At 43.7% G+C, this 14,967-nt stretch overlaps 1 protein-coding gene across 24 annotated transcripts in view; it reads left to right on the forward strand.

Moving 5' to 3' along the window:
• RBMS3 (RNA binding motif single stranded interacting protein 3) overlaps positions 1-14,967 on the forward strand; it is a 797,532-nt gene that overhangs the window by 17,202 nt on the left and 765,363 nt on the right. The window lies entirely within an intron of this gene.

A 14,967-nucleotide genomic window follows, 5' to 3' on the forward strand; every position in this document is an offset into this window, starting at 1 on the left:
TTCAATGCCAAAGATACACACAGAACTAGGAAGGAAGTGTAAAGGTGAAACTCTCCTCTATGCGTTTGGCTTTTTTTTGTTGTTGTTCTGTGAAGTATTTGCTTTATTCTTGCTCATTCTCATGTTTACTGTCAAGTCAACATTGACTTAGTTGAAAAACAAGTGTCTGTTTACACCTGCGTCTCCCACACCTCCATGTTTGTTTGGTCTGAAGACTCCTTAGAAGAGAAGGAAATAAAATTTTTCAGTGTTTGTGCATGGTTGAATTGTACCATCTTATAGCCCAGTGCTATACCAGTTTGTTTCATATCTGATACCTATTAAGGAGGGGTTTGGAACATGGAAGTTCTGAATGTGAAATCCAAGGTGTCAATCATTGCACGTTCATGGAGCGTTTCCTTAGGCTGGCTCTGTATGAGGGGAGCTGCGGTTTGAGATCAGCTGGGACCAGGGACATTTTACTGCAGTGCTTACACCCGGATAAAGGTCTCCTTAAGCACCAAGATACATAGAAGCCGTACATGACTAAAAAATAATTGTGTGCATGTGCAGTTAGGACAAATTGCAAACAAGAAGATACCAAAAGGCCACAAACCAACGCCATTTCTGAGGTTGGAAGCCAAAGCGGGGAGCTGCACATGATGCCTGCACACAGAGCCACTGAGGGGTGGCAGACCCCCCAAGCTGCCTCTGCTGCCCCACTGAGCCTCCGCCCTGTTGTTACCCACCTAAGGACCTGAGCAGGGCAGGGGCATGCGCTCCTGACTCTTGCTTCAGCTCCCTGAAGCCTGGGCCCTTGTGCTCAGTCACTGAGTCATGTCCAACTCTTTGTGACCCCATGAACTGTAGCCTGCTAGGCTCCTCTGTCCATGGCATTTTCCAGGCAAGAATACTAGAGTGGGTTGCCATGCCCTCCTCCAGGGGAGCTTCCCCACCCAGGGATTGAACCCGTGTCTCCCATGTTGCAGGCGGATTCTTTACCATCTGAACCACCAAGGGGTGAGCCTGGGCCCAAGCCCCCTTAAAGCCTTGCCTGAAATTCTCCAATGGCCTCTCATCAATTTCTATTGATTAGAGAGTCTAAGGATCCAGGTCTTGAACAGTTAATTCAAGACAGAAGGAGGTTTATACCATGATTGTTGCTCTTCAGACACTGATCATTTTTTTTTTTTTTTTAAGAAAACAGAGCTGACACATGGAATAAAACGAGGTAATTAGATGCTAAATTGTGTGGCATTGACTTAAAGAGAAGGGACAAGGGCTGTTTGGGCAAGAAGAGCTATGAAGGGAGAAGAGGCTTTGGGGTCAGTCTGAAGGAGAACAAAGGAATCGGGCATTTGGCTTATTGGCGAAGTTGGGGAAGGATGGGCAGGCATTCCTGCTGGAATTAGAGCAAAGACATAACAGAGGTGTGAGGTATGCCTAGGGGGAGACCACACAGCCAAGAGTCAGACTTTGCTAAAATAAAGAATGGGTGGGAGATGGAATTGGTTGGGTTCCCAGAGCTCAGTACTATTTCAGGCCTTTGAGGGCAGAAAAAAAAAGCAAACTATTGTTTAATATTTATACAGGGAGTAGATTTATAAGATTCATTCTCAAGACGTAAAGCATAAATGAATGATAGACTTCAAATTCTTTATTTTAAATGTAATTCCCACTTTTTGACTACAGGTATATTTATACATCTTCATTTAGCAAAATTCTACTATAATTTAAAGTAAAAAGCAAGTAAACAGTCTTATAAAAGTTTGCAACATAATGTTACAAAGGTTTAACATTCTGGAAATAAAATAGGCTCCTACTATTCAATAGGACAAAAAGAAAACAGTCTAATAATAAAAGGGACAAAAATTCACAAATGAGAAAAAAAAAAAGATATAGCTAACAGGCATGCAAAATTATGTCATTAATAATTAGAGAAATGGTGACCAGTGAGAGAAAATAACAGTGAGAGATTATTTTACAAAAACATTTCTTAATAGCCTGGGTACATTGAGTTACAGGGAGTTAGCTACTCCTAACACTGTTCACTTTCATGCGTTGGAGAAGGAAATGGCAACCCACTCCAGTGTTCTTGCCTGGAGAATCCCAGGGATGGCAGAGCCTGGTGGGCTGCCATCTGTGGGGTCGCACAGAGTCGGACACAACTGAAGTGACTTAGCAGCAGCAGCAGCAGCAACACACTGTTCATACTTGGGGGAATATTAACTCATAAGTAACTTTTGGATCTCAGTTTGAAAGGATGTATCAAAAGTTTTAAGAATGTGCATACCTTGTTATACAGTAAGTTCAATTCAAGAAATAGCTGCCAAGGGGTTAAAGCATATTTCTACATAGGTGCAGCACTGTTTTTAATAGGCAAGATTTTGAGCAATAAAATATTTGGAGTAGATTAAATAAATGTTGGTTTATCTTTACAAAAAACCTCTATGCAGCCATGAAATCGATGCATATAGATGTATTGAATGGAGAAAATGGCATATAGTTAGGCTTTAAAAGTAAGGCATAAGACAGTGCTGAAATACGACTCCAAACCTGCCTTTAAAATCCATATGTGTCCGTGTGTACACGTTTATGCCTGTCCTGTGTTTACCTGTTCCTAGAAAAACACAGGAATGATTGTTTTTTTCTGGGTTTTCGAAGTGCCACATATTCTTAAATACTTTTGAGAGTGAGCTGATGATCACTCAATAATTAACACTGGATGTTTAGTTGTTTCCAAGAAACAATAATGATAAGTGAAGAGGAAGCCACACAGACTAGTAAGTATCTTGATGCAGTTGGCAGAAGGAAGCAATTACGAGTTGTTTCACTGGGAGTGAAGCAACCTACATAGAAAGAAATGTTTGGATTGATTACTAGTATTTTGTAAGAGGTAGTGGTGCAGAAAGGTAACATTTAGGATGTCAAGCTAAACCTGAGTGAGCATAGGCAGGAAAGCACAAGACATCAGGGACTAGAAAAAGGCCAGAGCAGTAGATGTAGCAGAGGCCATAGCGAGGGGCGGAGAACAATCTAAAAATAGACAGTCCTCCAGTTTGGGACCTAACTTTGGGGTGACAGTGGGACCCCTAGATGAAGATGTGCTGTGGGCAAGGAAGAGGGGCTGAGTGGGGAGTGAGTCCAGCAGCAGACACAGGTCGAGGTGAGGTGACACTTGAAGCGATACATGTGAGTGTGATAAATGGGAGCGAGGGCCCGCAGCCATGGTAGAGGGGATGCGAAAGAGAGTTCGCATCCTTCCTTCCATCTGTGCCCTGCGTGGACTTCTGGTTTAAGATCGTCTTCAGTATGGTGAAGCTCTTGTTAGGCAAAGAATTCTTTACTATCAAGAGTATTTGAGGAATGAACCTCAGGGAGTTTAGGAAACTGGGCTTGTGGAAACTCAAACTATCTTCAAGTCTGAAATCATCTTTTCCAGGTTTTGACTGTATCCTCACACACAGTTGTCCTTGGCCACTCGCTTCTGACTTTGTTGCCATGATCCGTTCGTATGGACTCATTTCTGAAAAGTTGTATCTAGAGATAACGAGACAGTTGGGGATGTTTCATTTGTTCGTGGGCTTGCTTCGATTATTGGTTTTTATTTATTGGTCTGTTTTCATTGTTCGACCAACTGATTATTTTGTATGGGGTTTCTTTCTCAAGTTGTACTTTAGGGCACTGTTTCTCAGACTTTTGCATACATAAAAAATCCTCTGGCGGGTCATTCTCCCTCCCTCCTCCCCTCCCTTCTTCCTTTCTTTCAGTTCAGACTCAGTAGGTTTAGGGTAGGGCCCAAGCAATATTTCTCACGGTCTTCTGAGTGAAGCTGATGCTGCTGGCCTGTAGACCGCACACTGAATAATACTGTTCCAGGAAACATGATCCTGAAGCTCACTTTCATTTTTACTTTGCCAACTTTCACAAAGAACCATCTGACTACATCACCAAGTACTCTGGTGAAATGTACTGATGGTGGCACTTCCTGATTCTTACACTCTATAGCCATTTATTCAGATTTAAATTTGCCTGTAATTTAAGTAATTCAAATTGTTTTTGTGCTCTCTTGACCCTTGTGCCTTCAGATATCCATGATATGATTGGAAAGAGACTTCAAGGGGAACACAGTGGGTTATCCCCAGGATCTTGGCAAAAAAAAAAAAATAGTTTTCCTTCTGATACTTAAAATTAACTGATCTTCCCAGTTCATATAGAAAAACAATATTTATTCAAGTACGTATGAATCTCTTATGTAACCACTGATTAACCAAAGCTATCTAGAGAAAAAAACCGTTATAGAAAGGAATGACAGTTGAGCACACGTGTGTTGCCTGTCCAAGGGGGAGGGACTTTGAATTCTGAAATCCAAGCATTCTTGCCAATACAGAAGGGATCTCTGCTATGTGACTTAACCTGGTCTGAGGGAAAAAAAAAAAAAAAATCCCCTTTGTCTGTTTTTCCATTTTAAAGCTGCATTTTATTAGCAAACTTCGCATGTTTTTATTTCTGCAAAACGTGAATATGCTGATCATAATGTGTGTGTTATCTAAGATAAATTGGCCTTCTAGTTTGTACATTGGTTTCACGTGAGTTGAGTCAGGTTGAATCTGTCTCCAGAGTTCTGATCAGCCCTGTGTGTGCTGAAAAAGTCCAGTTCCTAAATCTGCAAGGCTGGGTGAACAACCACATTGTACCCTAAGTTCACCGAGAGAGCAAAATGGTGAGTCCTCTGAACAGCCAGCACGCGGGCCTAAATGGAAACTCCTCAGCTTTTTTTCTGAGCACTTTGCTTCTGAGCAGTGCATCTGTTCATTTACTAGGAAGCAGATCAGGATACTTTCATAAAACTGAAAAGAACGTTGAAATCAGTAGGGCCAGCCCTTGCATTTCGTCCCTTCCGCTGGGGTCTGATTATCTCTTAAACCTGGCAGTTGACAGTATTTAAAGGCTAGGCTCACCCTCACGATGTTCCGCTACCGGTGGGGTGTGTCTGCTTTGTGGTGTCTTGGTCTGGAGTGTAGTGTTTGGCGTTGGGTTTCGGTGCTAAAGCCTGAGCGAGAATCCATCAAACCTTAACCTCAAGGCCCCTTCCTGAGTTTAATTTAAGAAGCACATATTTGCATTAGAAAACCTGTCTGTTTTGCTTACCTTTGAAAGTGAACTTCCTTTCATTGAATTACTCTTTTTAACCTTTGTAGCACAGGATGACACTTTGTGATAGAAACCTCAAAGAATAAATCCTGTTGACGTGAATATATTCTTCAGAATGTACCAGAGGGAAAATATACATCCGAGTCCCAAATAAGGTTGAATGGATTGTGGGCTTATTGTGCTCAGTCTAGACACTTAAAATTATACTTTCAAATATGCATTAGTTGATAGAAGAGAACAGAGTGTCTTTTTTCTTTTCATAGGGACTCCATATTTATTTGCTTTTATGTTCTGTTATCATGTGAAAATATAGCCTCCCAGGTGGTAAAGAACCCGCCTGCCAGTGCAGAAGACATAAGAGACATGGGTTCAATCGCTGGGTCAGGAAGGGCCCCTGGAGGAACACATGGCAATCCACTCCAGTATTCTTGCCTGGAAAATCCCATGGACAGAGAAGTCTGGCCAGCTACAGTCCATAGGGTTGCAAAGAGTTGGACACGACTGAAGAGACTTAGCAAGCATAATGGGAAAAAGTGATCATAAACACTTGATTCAAATCATTCCCGTCATGTTTGGGTTTCGGTCTGTTTCCTGTCTATAAGAGCTGGATGCAAGGATTAGGAATAACGTTTGCCACTTGCCTGGTATATGGTACTTGGTATGTACTTGAGTAATGGTAGTTATTCTTAAGGAGGGTGTTTTAACGCAAACTGGTGTTTAGAATGGGTGGTGAGACTCCAGGCAGAGGCTCCAGGAGAGTCTGTGGACTCACCGCCTGTTAGCGCATTCCCTGCCTTCCTCAGCTTCTTACAGTCAGACCCACGGAGACCAGAGCCCCGCAGACAATCCTGCCCTGCCTTTTCTGGTCTAAGAGGGCTGTCACAGCTCTTGGCGCACCGCTTGGAGGATACTGGAAATCAACTGCTCACCCAGGTGTGGGCTGGAGTCAACTGACCGCAGCCCTGGCAGTGCCTGGATTTCCACACGAGACCACCTCCGGTTAGAGTCTGCAGATTTCTGTGCTTCCCTCACCCACCCCCCACTAGATGTCCAGTTATTCTACCCAACCTTCCTGTCCTCCTAGGGTGCTGTGCGGTTCATGGGGAGGCTCTTGATCCCCCGCAAGGGTAGATGCATCCTCCTTATGGAAATCTCATCTTTTACTGCATCCCCGGATCCCGGCTCTCCCTTACCTCACCTCTCAGATGCACAGATATGGCCTCTACTGACTTGACCTTATTTCCCCTCCCACCTAATGAACATTCGCAGTGACTGTTTCTGGAAACATCCTCTGAGTTTGCCCTGTAGAAACCACCCTTACGACCAGCCACCCACCTGTGACCTCATCCCCTACCCCTCTCCCCCTCACCTTTTCCTGTTTCGGCCACAGTGGCCTCCTTTCTGATGCTCCAGCACACCGAGGCCTTGGCAAAAGCTGTTCCCTTCACCTCGACTCTGCCCAGTCTGAACAGGAATGGTATATTCTCGCTGGTCAAGTCCTAGTTTAAACCCTTTTGCTGACCATCTAGAGTAAAAGCATCCCCCACTCAGGCTCCAGTGCTTCACATTATTTTGATTCCCCATGACACACAGAGCTCTTACTGTTACTGGATATTTTTCTTATTTATTTTCTTCTTTCTTTACTCTCTCCCTTCTCTATTAATAATCTCTGCAAGAACACAGATCTCTTCTATCTTGTTCTCTGCTGTCCCCAGAACCTAGAACCAAGGGATACCACAAAGAAGGTGCTCAGTTAACATTTATTGAGTGAGTAACCAGTTGCCCATTAGGTTTCTTTTTATATCTGGCTCTATTTTCCCAGTGCCTGTGCTGGATTATATGCCAAGATCTTGTTTCCTTTGTCTGATGACAACAGTGTAGCTGTGTGCCTCAGATACGTTGGCCAGCTTCACCATCCCACCCTCTCAGCCAGCAAGACACCGGAGCATTCATAGCAGTTTCTGCCACCTCTGTGGGTCCCTCCTCATGTTCCAGAGGCACTGCCAGCTGACCGGAGCAGGAAATCCAAATACCGTGTCCCCTTGATTTTAAAGTTGTTTCTGGGTTTCTGTTCTACCAGAATTGGATTGATGGTACCTACCATGGATTATCTGTGGCTTCCCAGGTGGCTCAGTGGATTGCCTGCCCATGCAGGAGACACAGGAGACCTGGGTTCCATCCCTGGGTCAGGAAGCTACCCTGCAGGAGGAAATGGTAAAGCGCTCCAGTATTCTTGCCTGGAACATACTGTGGACAGACAAGCCTGGTGGGCCTCAGTCCATGGGGTCACAGAGTCTGGTATGGCTTACTGACTTATTACAGCACAGCATATCCACATTCCTTTTAAGGAAACTTGTTTTTCAGAAGAAGTTGTTTAGGGAAAGTTTGTTCTTTATTTTGAAACCTCCTGAAGCTACGTAGGGAAAGATGAAATGCAGAGATGGAGAGTTTGGGTCCTGTAAGAAGACCTAGAGGGCCAAAGACAGCATGGAGCTCAACAGACCAGGAGGTGCTCGCCAGCTGGTCTAAAATCACGATGGAGCAATGGCACACACGTGTGCACCCACATGTCTGTGTGATGTTGGACACTTCTTTTCGCTCTCTATTCTGAAATTTGCATGGTGTGAACCATCAGATTTTGCCAGCCCAGCACCCGTCCTTCCTCGTTTTTTTATGATTTCACCCCAACTTCTTGTTGGGAAACTCATCTACTGGATGTGGTTTTGTTCAGATTACTTATCAAAGGGGCACAACATTTGAGTAAGGTGGACTCTTGACCCAGTCTAAGAACAGCAGATGTTTCCTGAGAAAAGGCATCTTAATTTGTCTGTGTTGACTTTAGCTAACTGTCCATCAATGTCTTCAACTTAGATTCTTGCAGCCTCTCTGGTCCCTGTCTTCTCAGACATTTGCTTTTTTATGTTTGACTTTTGTCAGTCAGATGTTTTTGCTTTGACTAATAATAATCAATCACTGTTCCTTGCAACCATGGAACCCTAACTCATGTAGAGTAAGTATTTAATGATTGTTGACTGATAGTAAGACAAAGACTTGGTGTTTAATATTATGGGGAAATAGAGCAGAACCTCAGGTTTCCCCCTCCCTTCTGCTGCATCTCCGCCTAAACCAGAGCCACGTGATTGTGATTGTGGTTGAATGTTTACATAAGGAAGAAACAGACATTACTTACAAAGGGTGAGCCTCTTCCTTACCAGAAGGGTCCTTTCAGTTGATGAGACTAGAGTTCTGTCTCTTTGCTATACTGTCTCCCTTGTTTGGAATCTTCCTTAGCCCCAACTCCATCTTCCAAGTCCTGTTCACATCCTACCTCCTAGAAATACAGCTTCAGAGATGAAAACAAATCCCACTTCCCTTGCCCTTCTCCCTCCGCCCTCCATCAAGTCTTATTTGCTCTGTAACAAGTACAGCACAGCCATGGGCCGTGTGTCTTGCTGCTAGACAGAAAGCCGCATTTTAACTTAATCTGTTAAATAAAGAAAAAACGCACAATTAAGAGGAAACTCATTCTTTTAAAAATATATTTGCTGCTCTACGTGTTGACCTTGTTGAAAATAACTGCAGGTTCTGCTGCCACACTTTCCATTTCATTCATCAAACTCTGGCAGCGTGAGAGCATCCTCTCCTCTCTCTCTGACTCTGAGCCCCTCCCCAGGTGTCTCCACCTGTATCTGCTTCTTCTGACTGGTCGCGGAGCCAATCGATGCCCTTATCTAATCAATGTGCTTTCTCTAAAGGAATCATAGGTGGGGTTTGGAGGAAGGTCACGCTCTCTCCAGTGTCGGTATCTTTGCGTTATGCCTGCATGTTAGTCCTATTTTGAGTAATTCGTTTACAGCTGGGGCTGCTATGAGTAGGCATGTGATTATCTATAAAGTAGCTCCCAGTCTCTTCCACACTTCTTTGTGGTTTATACTGGGAGAGGGGTTTTCTGGGGTCAGGATTGTTCCGGGAAAGGGCAGGGAAACCCAGAAGGATCAGGGTTACTCATCGCTGCACTTTTTTGCATTTCCCCAGATGGTGATGTTGTTCAGGGCAAAGGGGAAGCCTGAGCAGAACAGGGGACAGTTCCATTCTATACTTATTTACTCAGCACCTGTCATGTCCTAGGAGCTATGCTTGGTTCAAAGAGTCATTTCACGGAAGAAATCAGATTTTCATATTGCATTTCCAGAGTCTGTCATGGAAAATATTCTATCAACATTACATGAACAAAGGGGAAGGATTACTAGATAAGACCTCACTCTATAATTTGGGAAAGGACTTAAGACATGAGCCTATTGTCTTGTATGTGATGTAGAATGGATTTAGTCCCACAGAAACCTGCTAGGGCCAGAGTTTAATGATTATGTCAATCTGGAACCACTGGTAAAAACATCATGGAGGATGGGTTCTTTGGGATGCAAACTATTGTATACAGGACGGGTAAACAAAAAGGTCCTCCTATAGAGCACGGGGACCTATATTCAATATCCTGTGCTAAACCGTAATGGAAAAGGATGTGGAGAACAGATATACATGGATGACTGAATCATTTTGCTGTACACCTGAAACTACCACAGCATTGTAAGTCAACTGGACTTCAATAAAGTATGCTTTTTAGACAGGAATTGGTTAGAGACTTCCCTGGCAGTCTGGTAGTTAAGAATCCACCTTACAGTGCAAGGGATGTGGGTTAGATCCCTGATCAGAGTCTGACTCTTTGCAAACCCATGGACTATACAGTCCATGGAATTCTCCAGGCCAGAATACTGCAGTGGGTAGCTTTTCCCTTCTCCAGGGGATCTTCCCAAGCCAGGGATTGAACCCAGGTCTCTGGTGTTGCAGACTGATTCTTAACCAGCTGAGCCACAAGGGGAGCCCAGAATTCCAGCTGAGCTATTTTAAATCCTAAAAGATGATGCTGTGAAAGTGTTGCACTCAATATGCCAGGAAATTTGGAAAACTCAGCAGTGGCCACAGGACTGGAAAAGGTCAGTTTTCATTCCAATCCCAAAGAAAGGCAATGCCAAAGAATGCTCAAACTACCACACAATTGCACTCATCTCACAGGCCAGCAAAGTAATGCTCAAATTTCTCCAAGCCAGGCTTCCACAGTACATGCACTGAGAACTTCCAGATGTTCAAGCTGGATTTAGAAAAGGCAAAGGAACCAGAGATCAAATAGCCAATATCCGTTGGATCATCAAAAAAGCAAGAGTTTCAGAAAAACATCTACTTTTCTTTATTGACTATGCCAAAGCCTTTGACTGTGTGGATCACAATAAACTATAAAAAGTTCTTTAAAAGATGGGAATACCAGAGCATCATACCTGCCTCCTGTATGCAGGTCAAGAAACAACAGTTAGAACCAGACATGGAACAACAGACTGGTTCCACATTGGGAAAGGAGTGTGACAAGACTGCATATTGTCACCCTGCTCATTCAACTTATATGCAGAGTACATCATGTGAAATGCTGGGCTGGATGAAGCACAAGCTGCAATCAAGATTGCTGGGAGAAATATCAGTAAAGATATTAGAAGCTGTCAGTAAACAAAAGTATGTAGTTAATGTGTTAGAAAGTGTGTAAGGTGTGATTACCCTTCTGCATACAAGGGGCATAGGCTCCAAAATGCCTCCCTCCACCCACCCTCCACAAGGCATGCATGCCTGGAGTGCTCAAGGCTCTTACAGGGACTTAGTCCTCCATCTCTACAGCTTCCGCATCCACAGGTTCAACCAACCACAGAGCCAGTATTTCCTCTTAAATTTCTTCCATCCAAGCTTGATTGAACATGAAGAGCCAACTATATTTGAAGACAGAAAACAGTGCATCGCATTGAGTAATTTGAGGTCATTGTTGACCTTCAGGGAAATAGTTTCAGCCGGAGGGCAGGCGAAGAAGGCTTTGGAAATTTAGTGGCAGGCAGGTTAGTATAGCCCACCCTTTCTAGAAGTTTAAGATTTAACATTGGGAGATAGGCAAACCCTGCCCTGGGATCATGTAGTGAACAGAAGGAGTTTTTGAAATCAAGAGGCTTGAGAGTATTTATGGTTTTAGTGAAAGGAGGAGGGAGGTATTAGAGGTGTAAGGAAGTGTGTTTGAGATGCCATTCAACACACATCCTGAGACTTCCCCGGTGGTCCAGTTGTTAAGTTTCCTGACGTCCACTTCATGGGGCACCAGTTTGATCCTTGGTCAGGGAACTAAGATCCTGCATGCTTCACAGCCAAGAAAAAGAAGATTTCTTGAATTAAATAAAGATGAAAATACTACATATCAACTTTTAAAAATTATATGGGAAAAGTAACAAATTATACCACCCACACCCTGACTCCAGGGGGCAGATATGGCACAGATCCAGGGCACCAGTGGGACAGTTGGCCTTGGAAACCTAGTCTGTAATCACTTCTCCCTCCAAGAAAGAACAGAGAGGGTAGATGAGGACAGAGATGAATCTTGCGTTTGGACGAAGTGGAAATAGATCGTGTCTGAAAACTTTAATCTCAGAAAAAGTAGGTCATCTTCTGTGAGCGAGCCAGGAGGGCCTGGGAGAGGTCATATCTGCAGAGGCAAAGGCGACGTTTTCTTCCTAGCAGAACTTCTTGCTTTACGGTTCCAATAATTGAGGAATTTCAAACAGAGGGAACTGTTACTGAGTGCACAGGAAGCGCGTGTGACGGAATTGAATCCTTTCCATGAAATTCTTAAAAAACAGTTGATTCCAAGAATTTAACCTTCTGTATTTTTTTAAGAAGCCTTTATTTTCAGTGAAATTCTCAAAACCATGATTACGAATGAGAGACTTAGAAACCGTATTTGTGTGTGAATATTTTAATATTAAGATTTATTTTATGTCTGTTTGTGTTATGGGAAGATTTTTCTCTTCCTGGGGAAATGAAACAAAGGAAAGTCACAGGAACCGTCTCCCCCAGCCACACCTTCTCTCATTGTTTTTAGGCTAAACCTGAAGGGAAAATCCCTCAAGACAGACTGCTTGGGGTGAACTGATGCGACGAAAATTTACTGTCGTGTGGCATTTTCAGAAGCAGCATCTGGCATATTTGCTCATGCTTACGGCTCTGACAGTCATATGTTATTCTATTTGTTTTATATAAATTAACTAGTGTTTTATCCCACTGAATTTTCTATTACTAGACAAGAGTGAAGCAAAGCAAAACAAAGTATAAAACCTTTGACTTTGTACTGTGCAACTCCCAGTGAGTCCGAGTCTACATCTGATGTTCTATCTCGACGATGCCCCTGTGTTAAAACTCCTGAGTGCTGCCATTTCTGTGGCCCAAGACACAGACCTTTCTTTTTAAATCTCATCCCTGATTCTCTAAGCTAAGGAGGCTGCCGAATGTGGTCCTGGTTGATTAACAGAGCTAATAAGCAAAGCCAGACATTATCTGTTATGTGCAAACAGACTAGAGGTGCATTTGTTTGTTGGGTTCTCTTATTATCTCTTGAGAGCCTGGCCTGTTCTCTAACATGGCTCTTCTCTTAATTGAAATTGAGATCTCTGATCATTCTGGGTTGGAAGAATGTAATGACATTTTCTGTAGACTGGTTTATGCTCCATATCCAGACTCAGGAAGGAAGGACTCAGGTAGGACAGAAAATTGGGCTGAAGTCTGAGTGTGATGGGGACCCGCTGATTGACTGAGGAATGTGGACTTGATATTCTGAATGTGTATCTCCTATCACAGTATATAAGCCATCGAAGGAAATCGATATTGAACCAGAAGATTTGTGAAGCCAGGGAATAGGTATGGTGTGTGGTGCTGGCTTCTCTGTTATTTTAGGCATTTGGGAAAGTTTGAGATTTATAGTTTTAGGCAACTGGAAACCCCAGTAGAGTCAGAAGCCTGGGAACATGCAGTGAAATGTCCATTTAGGAGGATTAGCTTGGTGACGGCTTGTAGGCTAGTAGGCGGCAAGGAAGGAGACATGAGAGGGCTTGCATTGGATCAGAGTTTCCCGAAGAATGTTCCCCAGTGCACTTATACCCTGAGGAGTACTTCAAAGAAGAAAGGACTCTCTGATTAAGCTGTTGGGCCGCGGCTGCACCATTCATCAGCCGAGTCTGTGGAGAAGTCAGTGTCCATAAGTGAATGACCAGCTCTAAGAAAGGCTAAAGGAAGGAAGCCTGTTGCAACTGGGCGAACCCACTCTTTCCTAAACTTTTTGTCCCCATCATCTTGTGCAGAATAAGACCCCCGGGGTTATAGTCTAACAGTGGGGTCACATTCTAAACTATAAGGCAATGATCAGAAATTTAAAATCCTAAGTCACCAGCTGCTTTTTTCCTCTAGAATTCTATTTCTTTTTTTTGAGCATAAGATAAAGTAATTAACTTGTATTTAGGAAACCCATTTTTTGAACAGTGTATGCTCTATTTTTAGAAACCTGTTCTGCTCAACTTGGCAAGAGGTTCACTTACACAGAGTCGTAAGGGAACCAAGGATGACCAGGGGAAGAGAAATTCCTCTCCCAGGGCCAGAGCTCATCCTCTGTTATATGTTCATTATGGTCTGGCCATATGTAGCGAGTAACCACAAATGCAGATCACTAATCCATCCTCATTCCTCTGCTTCCTCTCTCTCTCTGCGTTTGCATCTGTGTGCCTTTTCTGTCTCATGTCCTGTATATTTCCATATCCTGTTTATTTCTGTCTCTTCATCTCCATCTCTCAAGCCCTTTCCCTCCTGTCCATGTTCTTTTCCCCAAAATAGCACGTTGGCAAGCATGGAGCTGAGTGCCCGTGTGCTCTAACTCCCTGGGTTTCCTTTTCGCTACACTGCTCTTCCCTGAAAACTGTGGATCTTCTAGGTCATCCCGAGACTCTGCGCCTTTGATCTGCCGCCTCTCCTGGTCTCTGCTTTCTTGGACCCTCATTCCCCCACCCCCAGCCAACCATCCTACAGCATCGTTCTCCTGATTCAGGACAGAGGCACCAGAGGGACAAGAGACCGCCTTTGTTCTCACCCCTTTGCAAATAATCTCCGCATTTCTCAACGCTGACCTGGAAGGCATTTTCTCACCATCTGTGGATCCTATAATTAATGACTTTCTTGAAGGAATGTCCACATTTCTTATCTCGCTTGTTACACATATCATTTTTAAAACTTCGGAGCGACACGCTGGCATTTCATGTAAGGGTGGTCCCACAAATCAAGTGCAGGGTGACTGGTTTCATTTCTTTGCTGAAACATCTGGTCCTGTTTAGTGTATGACAAGCAAGAGGTAGGAAGCACATAAAGGCCCTCAGCCCTGATGTCTTCTCTTTCTGCAATTGCATTATGAAATTTAACTGCCTCCTGAAGAGAAACGACGTTAATTCTACGGCCATGACATTAACCAAGACTCATTTCTGTGTCTGTGGGCCTGCAAGCTCTGTGTGGCCAGCTTTTCCAGGCTTCATTCTAGGTCCCCTGCCTGGAGCAAGGAAGGCTGGGGCACAGGTCACGGGCATCTGTGGGGACATGATTCACTTGAAATGGTGTCACATTAAATGTCATGACGTTCATAAGGGAGATGTGAACCATTGCCACCTCCCAAATTTGCTAGACACAAAGCAGTACTTTTCCCTGCAGGGATCCTATAACTCTCTCACGGGAATATCTGTAGCTGATGGCATGTAGACATCAGGAAGACGGTATTTTGTCATGAATAGAAAGGCATGATGCCCATTAGAAGGATAGCTTCTGTCTTCAGAGTGAGCAGTGGGTAACAAGCAAGTGATGGGTTTATGGATGGACAGTGTGCTTAATATCCATCCAATCTCTTTAATAGAGACTCTTTTTTAAATGCCAACCCCCAGTCTTGGT

This window comes from Bos grunniens, chromosome 22 (assembly GCF_055505025.1).
Source record: "Bos grunniens cultivar Pamir isolate PY7600 chromosome 22, Bosgru_T2T1.0, whole genome shotgun sequence".
NCBI classification, from domain to species: Eukaryota; Metazoa; Chordata; class Mammalia; order Artiodactyla; family Bovidae; genus Bos; species Bos grunniens.